The sequence below is a fragment of the Nelumbo nucifera genome, chromosome 3, assembly GCF_055504915.1.
Source record: "Nelumbo nucifera cultivar China Antique chromosome 3, China Antique-T2T, whole genome shotgun sequence".
Lineage (NCBI taxonomy): Eukaryota > Viridiplantae > Streptophyta > Magnoliopsida > Proteales > Nelumbonaceae > Nelumbo > Nelumbo nucifera.
This window is the reverse complement of record NC_142651.1, coordinates 75,930,786-75,943,081: the sequence shown is the minus strand read 5'-3', so window position 1 is coordinate 75,943,081 and position 12,296 is coordinate 75,930,786.

The following is a 12,296-nucleotide window of genomic DNA, read 5'->3' as shown; positions in this document are numbered from 1 at the left end:
TTTCTCCTCCCATTCTTGATACTTTCTTCATCTGGCCTCAGAAGCCCTGTCACCCGGACAATCCGGAGTAGGGTTTTTAGCAATTTTGTCCAATTTCTCAGATGTTAGGACCAGCATAAAGTTACGGAACCAGTCAGCATAATTTGGGCCCTTAATCTTGTTATCATCCAACAGTTTAGCGAATTGACCGTTTGCCATTTTTGATAAAGGGCAAAGAAAATATTAGTCCACAACCTTATTCGATTCATGTTATCTACATAGATATGGCTTTTAATATATGTTCCATTTCCATTTATTCATCTTTGAGATTTCCCTCCTATCTCAGTGACGGAGACTACGAATTATGTCTCTAGAAATGTGGAAAATCACATAGGGTGCATGGAGCCAACTGTTTCAGCTGCATAACCCCACCACCTTTCTGTGAAGGATCATATCCACTCATCTTATGAGCTTTCCCTTTGGCCTCTGTCAGACAAGGTTCATTACCATTTTAGGTTAAACATTTCTGTCCAGTGAGTGCTCACCCATCATATTCGTGAACGCCAAGGTACTATGAGAGAGTCTTCCATTTTAGGATAGGCCCCTCCCACATCGGTCTATGACGCCCCTATCATCTTATGAAACAATCCAACAAATCCAACAGCAAATGGATAGCCCAATTTTATGGTACATTTCCTCATTACTGAATGACCCATCTTCATGTTAATGGTGGAAGGCCTTTAGAGAGTTCATCACATGAATCTCCTTATCACATGCACTCATATTTCAGAGGAGGGAACAAAATATTACACCCTAGTTTTATTTAGGTCAAACCAAAGTGGCTCCCACTAACTTTCATAAAGCCAGATTTAGATGGGCCCTAAATTACTAGGGTTTCGCACGGTTCCTCTTGGGGAGGAAGCTGAAGTGTGGCCCACCACGAAGGGAGATCATCCAATGATCTTAAGGACACCATAGCAATGATGTGCATTCAGCCATGGTGTGCGCAAGAGCCACTATTGTATCAGCATGGGCCAAGTACTTATGGCCCATGAACGTTGCACATCACACATCCATACATCACATGCATGAAAACCATAATTGATCCAATCAATTAAATAACTGTAAAAGCCATAATTAAAGCCCATATAAATTCATAATATTGCTGATTAATATTATCTAGGTATATGGGCTGAATTGCAAAGGCAGTTCGGCCCATATAGCTTTTATGCTAAAATGGGCTAAAGCAGTTTTAACATATTAAAATTGGGTTTTACAGATGTGGGCTGAATTGCATATTGCAATTAACCATCAACTCCTGGACCCATGAGTGAAAAATTAGGGCTGAGAACAGCCTCCATCAAACCATAGATTCGGTCCAATCAGTTTGGTCCAATCTGATTCGAATGGGTCTAGGGTTTGATTTTTATTTCAAGATTTAATTCAAGTAAAATTGATCTGAAATTAAATAACTGAAACAAGACAATCAAGAATCAGTAGGAGGGTTGTTCGTAGGACTGCTACCCTACAAAACAAAAATTAGATTGCAGCATGTAATTTCCAAAACTACAAATGGCAGATGGCTGAACCCATATCTGCGAAAATCTCTCCTCTACGGCTTTCTGCTTCAACTTCGAATGGAATAAAATAGAAAAACCTATTTTCTATTAATAATACATCAGAATTGAATTCCTATACATTCCGTCTAAAAAATTAAAAAAATTAATTACAGACTAAGAATGAATAGAACAGTAGGTGCGCAATTTTCTTGTGCCATTAAAGAATTCGATCTCCACCGTACGAACAACCCAAAAATCAAGAAAAATATATAGAACAATTCTAAATATAAATCAGATTTAAAAAGATTTAATTTCAGATCAATCGCCCAAAAAAAACTGGGAACCAATTTCCCAAAAACACTAATCTGTGCAAATCGGGTAGAACGCCTTCTGCCCATTTGCGCAGATCCAAATCTGGTTAATTTTGGTTCAAGATTTGATCCTGGCTCTAATACCACTGAAGGGATGAGAGATCCATCATATGGATGGCCGAACCCTCTAGGAAGGTTGGACGAAATTTCAAAAATTTATCTCTCTCCCATGTGGGAATTAGATTCCCTATTTTAGAAAGCTGCATTTTGAATGATCATTCTTGAAACCAAACCGGACCAGATCTGAAACCAAAAAGGAGTAGAGGGATATACTTGATACAAAGTAATAATAACTCCCAATGAAGGTGTTCACGCCCAAGGAGAAAACCAAAGACTGCTCCCACTGAAGATGACACAATGTGTGGTGAAGCAAAATCAGTAAGACGACTCTTCAGCAAGAACCAAATTCTTCAGCAAGAATGTGATGGATGGCAGGTGAGCATGACTTCAGATTACCTTTTCTGCCAAAAGGTAATATCAAGAACCTTTCTTGATCACTCCCACAGGTGGAGATCGAACTGACAAGGGCGGCAAGAGCAAGAAAGGGCAGAAGACAGAAGCAGAGAAACTGCAAATTCTTCTCTTTGTGTAATCTACGAACTGAATGTTGTATTTTGGAGGTTCGCCGTGCTCCTCTATTTATAGCCTTTAAAGAGAGCATCTCCTAATCCCATTAGGAGTTTCCCAATCCAAGTCTTGTATTTGGATCTGGACTCTCTTTAAGAGATAAGGATAATCCCTTATCTTATCTACAGATAAAGATCAGCTTTCCAAATCTTTATTTGGATCTGGACTCTCTGAGTGGATAGGGATAATCCCTTATCCTATCTGTGGATCTAAATCCTAGAACAACCCCTAATTAATTAATCTTATTAAGCCAGTTCGAATTGGGCTTTAGGCCCATTAAGTCTAAGTGCTCACTTAACCTCCTAACTGCTGCCCAATTGGCTATCCTTGTATGGCGTGGGACCCAAACATTGATCTACACATCAGCCACATGGGTTCAACCCAGTCTCTGTTACAAGGCCTGGCTGAATTCACTATAGGAAACAGTGAACCCCTGAGTCCATCACCATGGGCTCTTAATGGGCCCAACATTTACACTAAATGGTCATTGGGTCAAGCCACCTTATAAAAACCCAAGGACTGTGGGCAGATGCAAGTTTAGCCCATTAGGCATTACCCTCAATGGTCTTACACTTAACCTCTCAGCCCATAATGATCAAACACTGCCCGACAAGAGAGGACCTCTCCCTCGGCTACAAGGTACAGTATTGCACTCTCTACTCACATGGATCCCGGGAATTAAAACCTTTTGCAAACATTTTGAAACCATAATATAGATATGTATATCTCTATATAAATATATTTTGCAAAACAAATTTCAACGGTTGAAATCAACTGCCGGCAATTTTGGTTTCCATCAGAGAGAGTGCATCCCCGATAATTCACTTTGTCCGACAAAGGGGTTGATCCTGTCACTATGATCACCCACTCAGATGAATTCTCGGACTGTCCCAACATAACCAGGTTTTGACCTCCTCTAAGGATCTCACTGATTGGCATATCAAAGACAGCCCAATCTGACACTTAGTGTAGTATCATAATCGAGTCTAGGGGTTAGGTGTAACATTCTAGTTTTGCCCATCTATCTCCAAAGTCCAGGGCAATATTGAAATTTTGGTCCGGTTCAGGGTTTCAAGAAAACCCACACTGCATGTACCTCAGGTCTCACCCTGGCAGCTGAGACAAGTCACCCCAACCAACTTGGCGGCACATCAGTGTCAGCCTTGAGAGGATAAATCTCCCCAAATCTCCCTAGGTTAACAAAAATAACTAAAGTTACTTTTTACATGTTGTAGAAGAAGACAAAATAAAACATAAAACATTTTAACTTTTAAGCACATTAATCATAACATGTGTCTTTGCTTAAGAGGGCATAAGGTATCTATTGTTTTAGAGGGAAAGTAGCATCCAACGGAACCTTGGTATGAGCAAATTTGCTCCATTTCATTGGGCTTTGATTGTCAAATTCAAACATCTTGCCAACATTAGAGGCAATACGTTTGATTCTACTAATGTTCAAATAAACAACCAAAAGACCAAATAAATGAATCCATAACTCAATAAACTGGAATGCATACTTATTGGAAGTAGTGTTGTCTCATTATCAAAGAGCCATGGACCCTTCTCTACAACTTGGTCTCGATCAAAGCTTTCAAAATCAATGATGGTCGAGTTTTCAACTATCCAGGATTTATAGTTCATTTCTTTGAGACCTGCGATTTTGAGAGGTTGGTTAGTAAGGACTTGGAATATCAGAGAATGATGTCATTCTTCAAAGTAAAAGTGAAGGGGGGAGCCTTGCACAATGGCAAGAGGAAATTTACTTCATCATAGGCAAAGCGAAGGCATCTGGGGCAAAACAAAATTAATTAAATACAATGTTTTAGAGATTTTGAATCCAATTAGGAGTTTTATTATGTTTAGTAATTTCATTGTTTGGGAAAGAATGTGGAGTAAAATTCGATGATGTTATTAATTATTAATTCTCATTGTATTTAAACATGAACTTTGGGTAGAAGTTTAGATAAACACAGCAACAATAGTCGGGGATTATCTATAGAAGCGTTGGATAGATGATTTTGAATGAAACTCTTCTTTGCAAGAGTCCTGACTTGCCATACCTTAGTTCTTTCCAAGTCAGGGATTATCTATAGAAGGGGAGAGTGGTACCCTTAGTTCTTTCAAGAGAGAGGTGAGCCATATGATTTCAGCTGCGAGATTCACAAGTGCTTTGAACTCCGCTTCTATACTTGGTTGAGCTATAGTGGCTTGTTTGTGAGCCCTCTAATTTATCAAATTTATTCCAAGGAAAATTGCCATACCTCCTATGGATTTTCTATCATCTTGGTAATTAGCCCAGTCGACATCACAATAACCATGATGAAAATAAGTGGATTGTTGAAGAAATCGACAAGCTTTATTCACACTAATGCTACGATATTCTAAGGGATCATCGAGAGGTTGTCTATCATGCTTAGAAAGAGAGAGATGTGCAGACATAGAAGTGGCAACTAGCTTAGAACCATGAAGGTGACACCATTGAATATATGTTTTCTTTGTGAGAGATCTTTAATACAGCACTCCAAGATCTTTAACAGCAAAAGAACAAGCAAGGTGAGAAATAAATGAAGACAGATAGGGAACCATCATTGCTAGTGAGCAATAAATCATCAACATAAACAACTAAATACATAACAATGCCATCTTGATCATAGATAAAGAGAGAGGAATCTGAATCGGAGGGCATGAACCCTAACTCAACCAGGGGGCCTGTTTTAAGCCATAGAGGACTTTATTAAGCTTGCAACCATGAAAGGTAATAAGGATCCTCACATCCTTGAGGTTGATGCATATAAACATTCCCATGCAAGTCACCATGACTAATGTCAAGTTGACGAATTTGCCAACCCTTGCTAATAAGTGCAATACTAAGAATAGTACAAATAGTAGTTAGTTTAACAACGGGGCTGATTATTGTATCTCCCTCATTAATACTTGTTTGCTAGGAGAATCTTTGAGCAACTAATTTGACATTGAACTGCTAAATGGTACCCTCTGAATTTTGTTTGATCCAGAAAACCCATTTAGAGTTAAGAACATTCATGTGAGACTCGTAGGGTATAAGAGTCCACGTGTCAAAATTTTCACACATAGCTCTCTTCCATTCAATTTGCTTGTTAGCCCGAGAAAATGAGGTTGGTTTAGTAGGTATCGAAGAATAGTATATACACAAAGCTTTCAACAAGGGGTGTCGTGTAGAAGCACGTACAGTAGGAGACTAGGACCTAGTAGTCATTGTATGAGACCTAACTGGTTGAGTAACAGGTTGCCATCTCTCATTATAGACTCCATTGATCTCATCTTAGGTGCAAGAGAAGGAAAGTGAGGATCCGATGGCATACTTGGGGATAAGTTGGGTAGTGTAGCTGGTGTGGGAGTAGAAGGAGAGGAGAGTGGCTGTGAAAGAAGATGAACGTGGAATGGTATGAAAAGGGAAAACTGTCTCATGAAAAAAAAAAAATCCCGACTGATGATAACACGTCCCATAAATGGATTAAGGCACCGATAGCCTTTGTGGGTTAAGTTGTATCCAATGAAAACATGAAGAGAAGAGCGATAAGTGAACTTTTGTTTGTTAAATGGCATTAGATATGGACAACAACTACAACCAGAAACTTTTAAAATGGAGTAGTTGGGTGGACATTTAAACAACATTTGATATGTTGACGATCCATGAACAATGGTGGTAGGCATGCAGTTGATGAGAAAACCTACCATTTGAACTACCTTATCCCAATATGATAGAGAGGCATGGAGGAAGGAGAGAGAAGTGCTAAAGCGGTTTCAGTAAGATGTCTATGTTTATATTACAAAGTACCATTCACAGTGATATTTTTCTTTTCCAGTGTCATCTTCAACATATTAGAACCAACATGAAGAATTGGCTAATAAAGAAAATATATTGACACACAAAGGGCATTATATGCTAGCTACTTAATGGCTGGTTAACGACATACTAGATTGTCACATTTTAAAGTTTGAAGACCAAAGTGACACTAGGCACAAAGTACAAGGTACTAATCTGAAATTTAAACCTATATTGCGAGAAAAACATGATAACTAAATAGCATTGACGAATCAACCCCCTCCCACCCTAAATTTTGATAAATACAATCGACATTGGGATAGCACTAACATGATACTGGCGGGTGGATTCGTTACAAGTTATTCGGTATTACAGAAGAACCCTTTGTTTTTTTTTTTTTTTTGCTTTTTCTGATTTAGGCATTTTCCGCTATACTAAATTATTCAAACTCGTTATCATAATGTGTTTCAAAAACAATTCAGAAAAATCTGGTTTGAAAATAAGTTGGTTCTTACAACAAATTAATAAAAATATGTCCTCGGTTGTGTACTTGAATTTCCCGTATCAAGAACATGCTTTCATTTGCTAATTCAATATCATTGCTGATCTATATATAAATCATGGTTTTTAAAACCGACCCAGAGAACGAACCGGTCAGGGGTCCAGTTCCCGGGTTGAACGATCGGCTCATTCTAATAAAAAATAAAAAATGGTCAAAATCATTGAACGTTCAAACAATTCAACCGCCTGGGTCAGCGGTTTACTGACCAAATCAACGTTTTTTGTCAAAAATCCGATTTTGGAAAAAAACGGAATCGGTTACCAGTTTTTCCAGTCCGACCGTCCGGTTTTTGAGAACCATGATATAAATTATATAACATCTCTATTAGAAAAATTATTTTTGTCTTCCAAACATGATTTAATTTGTTGTTTTGAAACAAAATCTTGTTACTTGTTTCTGCGGCTTTCGAAAGCAAAAACATTCAAATGTTGTAGAAGATTAGCGAATATAATAAACAAAATCAAACAGGTGTAAATTAAAAGACTATAAATCCATTCTTCAAAATGCACAGGAGTAAAACAAATATCATCTTATTATCAATGAAAATCCCTCCATTAGGTTCAGTTCAATAAGCCACGACTATTTCCTTCAGGCATGATACATGGTTGGGAGATGACTTTAATTTATTCATTATATACTATATCGTTGCACTTTAGATATTAGGAGCAAGACATCAACAAGGTGTCAGGCAGTTGCAATGTCGCTGGAGGAACCCTCGGCAGTGACCACCTTGATAACCTTCGTTCTCCCTGCATATCATACTGCAGTCGTCGTTGTTTATGCATAGACCTTGGAATCGAGAGCTCCTTGTTTCACAGGTTCTTGCATCTGCATGCATCGCCATCTCTTCTGCGAAACAAAACAGAGAACACAGAAGTCCATCATCAGTGCCATTAATTGGTGCAGTGTAATTAAATACGGGAGAGAGAGAGGAGCAGCACGATGAATAATGATGTACGAGCAAGCGACTTCCTCTCCATGACTCTTTCCTTGTTCTCTTTTCCTTTCCTGAATTCTTTCTCAGTTCTGGACGAGGAAAGTCTTCTTTTCCTTAAAACTTATACTGAAACTGCATTTGTAGCTTCACGAAAGAGGCTGTCACAAGTGGTTGTCTAAATGCACACTCAGCTGTACACATTCTTGACTACTGACTTAACTAAATGACTAATTAATTGATTTGTTTTTTATTGAATTAGTTATTCAGGAGGTTGAGGTTGCAATTAATCTCCTTAATTAATTAAAGGCTGAAGCTGAAATTAATTCGATCCACAAGAATCCTACCCACACCTGCCCACACGATACTACATCTGTACATTGGGGAATATCTCCCGGATTGGCATACCGTTCATGTGAGATGTTCCCAATGTAGTGCTGTAAGTGTCCTGTGGTAGGTGTGGATATATAGGATTCTCTTGGATAGGTGTGGATATTTAATTATTTATTTATTTAATAATTAATGGCACCAAGAAACAATGCAATTCTTGGGGAGTATTTGATGGCAAAAAATACTGAGTCACGTTAAATCAAAGAGAAGATATCACCACAAGCAAAATTAGTAAATAGAGAAAATAAAGACAAAAATGCAAGAATACAAGATTTAGGCGATTTAATATATAAATGGATTCCGCCCACTGAAGACAAAACAAAATCAATCAACTAAAATCCATGTGGAGGTCGATTACAAAAACGATAAAAACTAGAGTATCCTAAGAGCAACCCTCTTCTGTATAAGAGAAACACCCCTTATGTACGTTCTCATAAGAGTTCCAAACCAAAACCAAGAGGGAGACCCCCAAAAGCAAATCTACCTTCTCCAGATTAGTTTTCGAAAAAAGGGTAAATTGCTGAAGCCTTCTCTGAAGTTTTTGGTTGTTGCTGAAATCTTCTTTGAAGTTTGGTAATTGCAATCACCTCCCCTAAACTTTTTGACGGTTGCAAGTAGTCCCCTTTTGTTAGAATTCAATCAATTCATGAAAATGTTCAAAATACCCATACAGTTACTTTAATCAAAATGTTTATTCTCAAAATTTTCTCTACATATGAATTGCCCTTCCAATCTCTGGAATTGACTTACTTTTCAAATTTGCCCTTCATATCAATCACTCAAAGGTAGCTGCAACTTTAAATTCTCTTTTTTTTTTTGTTTTCCTAAAGTTTGTATTGTTTATTCTGTATAGACATTGCCATACCTTTTTCTAGAAGATTCTAACAAAAGGGGTCTACTTTCAACTGTATTAGAAAGTTCAAGGGAGATTACAATTACCAAACTTCAGGAAAGGTTTCAGCAATTTACCCAAAAAAATACTCACAACACCCAATTCTCTCTTACTCTCTCATAAAAGGAATACCCTAAAAAAACCAACACATATATCCAAGAGGTAACTCAAAAAATAGCCTAGAAAACTACCCAGCAAGAGTTGGTTTTCAAGAAGAGCACCACTCCTCAGAAAAGCCCTTTTCCTTTTTTTCCTTTTATTTATTATTTGGCATTCAAGCCACATCGTAACAATCTCCATCTCAGTTTGAATTTTGCTAAACTTGATGAACCAAGCACTATAATTGGTATGCAAGATGAATTCAAGATGGACCAAGCTAAGACACTTGTAAGCCTTCAATAGTAACAAATTAGATGAACTAACTGCGTAGGCTAATGACCATTTTATGCGTGGAACCCAAATTGGGCCCATGTATATATAGATTCTATTTAATTTAATGTTATAATTGGTTTGTTAGCAGAAAAGTCTCTAATAGCTTTGGTTCCCCTTAATTTTCTAGTTAGATGCATGGATTGGTTCTGCCTACAAGATTAAGGACAAGTGTCCCACTAAGTGAGATGCTAGATTCAAATTTTCAACCACTTAGGTGAATCTTCGCCCATGTCAAACACATTCTAAGGTTACATGGAAAAGATTTGTTATATATGCATTATAAGTGAAACTTAGAAATAGAAGGAAATTTTACCCTTCAATGTGGTTTATTCCTTTGACAACAAATTCATTGAGAGTACTAATGGTTTGAAAGACAAATGTACAAACATACTAATTAATCCCTCAAATAGATTGATTCTTATCCGAGGAATGCAAGTCTACTATCATATAAACAATTAAGAAGAAGAAGATGCCCAAGTTATAGACTCTACAAATTTCTTGGGAATACGCAGTAGTCTACTACTTGGCCATGATATTTAACTACCTACCTCTAACATGATGAAGAAATCAACAAATTGGTCATGATAGTCGACTACTTGGGAAGATGCCCAAGTTATAGACTCTACAAATTTCTTGGGAATACGCAGTAGTCTACTACTTGGCCATGATATTTAACTACCTACCTCTAACATGATGAAGAAATCAACAAATTGGTCATGATAGTCGACTACTTCATGAAGAAATATAACTTGTTTTTAATAATTTGAAGGCTTAATAACTCTTTCTTCTTTTATTAAGCCTTCAATCTTGTTGAGAACAAGCTCTTTAGCCTTTAGTGTTTCCATGAATGGTTTCATCTTTTCCCAATGGCTCAATAATAGTTGTAACCTCTTTAGCCTTGATTCATATATACTATTTATGCATGAGTTGGAGCTGAATTTTGTAAGAAAGTGCATTGAGAAAAATAGAGTGAAGAGATTCTAAGCTAAGTGTCTTATCATTGTGAGAAAAGTAAAAAGCCATTTGTGCTTAATTGATTCTTACTAAGAAACTTGAATCTATTCAAGTTTTATAGCCCATATATTGTTGTGTATTCTCTTGCATTTGGATAGTTTGTTTTGTAATTGCATATTAGCCTTTTAGAGACATCAACTTAATTGCTATGTGTATTTTTCATTGATATACATGTATTCAATCTCAGCTAGTGTTTTCTAGATGATTGTTGTTGGGTGTTCTAGGACACTATAAGGTTAGACAACACCCATAAGTCTATCTAGTGACAGGTCTTGTTGGCACCACAAGTTATAAAGGTCTTGTTGGCACTCGGAAGTCCAACTAGTGTAAAGGTTTTGGTGGCACTCGGAAGTAGATATATTGAAATTCTTAAGGTGTATAACTAGAAAGAGGATGTATGTCGAGTTTTACCAAACCTCTATAAATTTTGTGCATGCTCTCTCTAAATTGATGGTGCACAGTCTGGTCACTCCTAGCTTGATGGTAGCTTGGGTGTCGATCTGCTTATGTGGCTGGTCAAACTACAAAAGAACACGATTAGAGGACTTGGGGTGCTTTACCCAACGTGGGCACTCCGATGATTAAGTTAGCGAGAGTGTAGTTGCAAGCTTGAAAGCTTTGTGAGTAAGAGAGCTAGAGAGCTAAATCGTGCATACCTTGTAAGGTTGGAGCTGAAGCCCTTATATAGGTGAGCTGCCATCGGCCTCACGAAACACATCTAAGATCCCCAGCCCATGTTACCCAGAGTCTGTTTTGCACCCGGAGATGGACTTCGTGTGAGATAATAAGTCTTATCGAGTCCGTCTGATCCGGGCGGGACAAGGATAAGGCTCGCAAACGTGTGGCATGATCCCGTAAATATTAGAGACAGCTGGCTAGCTTCTAGAAGTGGGCTATGTGGCACCTCAGCATGTCAGGACACCACGAGCTGCTCGGACCTCGGTCCTGGCCGAGGTGCTCGAGATGCCCAAGCTTACCTGGCCTACTGAGGTGGACAGAAGTGCTAAGTTGTAGTCCAATCATCAAGTCGTTCCATGTGTCCACATGCTAACAGGTCAGGCCAAATTACCCCTCATCAATTGCCCCCCACTCCCTTACCAGAGGTGTTCAACTTGGGGCGAGAGTTCACGACGAGTCTGGGTGAATTTGGCCCGGCCTCCGGTTTGGCCGAGGTCCAGCCTACGGGTCAAACCTTATCGACCGAACTGGCTTGACCTTAGAGCTAGATCACCTCTCAAGAATTCGTGGACGTTACATGGACTATAAACTCCATAGACGTCAAACACACACTCAACCAAATTTGACCTCGAAAATTGAGTGACTTCCCTCTTGGGAACCATTGGATTTGATCAATCTGGGCCATCCATGATTGGCTATACCGGTTATAAATAAGGGCCTTAGGGGTTCCCCTTGTCCTATTTGAGTTCTCGCACTTGGAGGTCATGCATTGTCTTTGTGTCTTCGGTGTCACCAGGTTGGTTGTCGAGGTCGTTCTTTCTCTCTCGTTCGGTAAATCATCTTTCCTGCTTGGTTCATTTCTTTTGCCTTCATTATGTCGAGTTGTTGTGTGTTTAGCGAAGAAAGGGTGGAGTTTGATCAGGCCAAGGAGGGTACCTCGGTTCAAGACCAGTGAGGTTCCCATAGAAGGGCCTCATCTTCCTGTTGGCCTACTAGACCTAGAGAACTAGACCACTTTGGTCCCTCCTAGATGTCCAGGAGGAAATTAGTGCC